The sequence below is a fragment of the Echinococcus granulosus genome (assembly GCF_000524195.1).
Source record: "Echinococcus granulosus chromosome Unknown EG_S00232, whole genome shotgun sequence".
Classification (NCBI taxonomy): domain Eukaryota; kingdom Metazoa; phylum Platyhelminthes; class Cestoda; order Cyclophyllidea; family Taeniidae; genus Echinococcus; species Echinococcus granulosus.
Genome location: NW_020170612.1, coordinates 15,775 through 17,524, shown reverse-complemented (window position 1 = coordinate 17,524; position 1,750 = coordinate 15,775).

The window sequence follows — 1,750 nt, the reverse complement described above, 5'->3', positions numbered from 1 at the left end:
AAAAGGAATGGAGGAAAGGAATGAGAGGAAAGCGTAGTAGCAAAATCAGTGAAGACAGTTGTGGTCGATATGAGTACTGCGGGTTGTTATATTTGAGGTGACGTTATTGCAATAGTAAGCACTATTAGTGAGCTAGAAGTGACAAGGAGTTGGTGGTCTGTGTAGAATATACAAGTGTATTACCTCCTTGTATATGTTGTACAAACCAAATTTCAGCTGTCTTTGTCAGCACTGCCGAATCACCTGTGCATTAATTGTAATGATCAGAGTGTTCCCTAACTTGGTGGCATGAGTGGTGTCTGGGGCAGAATAGATTTATAAGCGATGAGTTGTAAAAAGGCAAGAAAGAATATTTGCAGGTGTGGAATCGAAGTGTAAAAATAAAAATGCATTATTTTAAGCCTTAGACATTACGTCTGTTCTTAAAGGGATGCATTCTTGATCGTGGTGATATGCTGATGGGTCAGTTGGTTGCAGTAGGAGGAGGACGATAGCATAAGTTAGGAAAAGAGGCAAACTAATGGATAAAACTGAAGTTGAGGTTGGTAGTTGCAAATGCTGTAATGAAAGCTCTCAAGCTGCTCTCATTTTCGTGTCAATTTCACGCATTTAATATGGCAGTACTTGCTTCTGTCTTGAAATGTTGAAATGTTGGCCTTTAGTCAAAAAGAGAGTTTCCTTTTATGGCTGTATTTACTTATAGATTAGACAATCTGCCAATGGAAATGAAGTGGATGAATGAGGTGTCAGTGATCGTAGAGAGACAGCCACTGAGTCTGGTACTACACGGCATAGTAAAAATAAAATTTCATTGCTGCTATTTTTTCAAACGACTTTTAAATTTCTATGCGAGGTCATATTGTGGCTGATTATTTTCACAGCACTGAAAAAGAGGCCCTAATTTGTCAACTAAGTAAATGTCACAATGAAGACCCTAAATTTTAAATGAATAAAATCATTTACAATTTAGTATTCATTAGCGACTAGAATGGATTTGGACGATTGACGTTATCACATGCTATATTTTTCTTTATGAGGCAAGCAACCATCAGTGTGTCTTTAATAAAACAAATCAACTTAAGTCTGACCTGATCCAAGCCTCTACTCTCTTAGACCCGTCAACTAATCTTAACCACACAGCAGTCGTACCATTGACGTATCATCAACGCAACAGGCGGCATTTAAATGCAAGCCAGATACTGCGGAGAGTCCCTTCAGTCGAAACACAGACACAAAACCATGCCTATATCCACATATTTAGGCGACTCTCTACATTAGAGATATTGAGGCTAAGACAAAACGAGGCCATCAGCCAATGCGTGGACCAACGAAGCAGCTGAACAGGAATTATGTTTATATACTTGAGTTGTGTGTACCTCGGTGGGATGGATGATGACGGGAGTTTTCATCTGTCCCAAAGGCGTGTCACCATTCACATTCAGGTGACAAATCACAGCGTAGTCTGAGCGTCTGTTGAATGTTAACATCTCTTGAGATAAACCGACACTGTACTGCTCCTGTAGGATCTAACATTTGAATGGTTCTCTCCCAGTGACTCTCTGGTCATGCATTTACTGGAGGCAATACTGCTACAGTTAACGGGAAGTAAAATAAAGCTAAGGGACTTTGTGCGATGCGAAGAACGATTCGTCAAAAATTTAAAAATGTAATGCGCGAGCCTTATTAATGAGGTTGTGTAACCCACCACACTAAATTAGTCTGTAAATAAGTACAGATTTGTTTCAGCCTT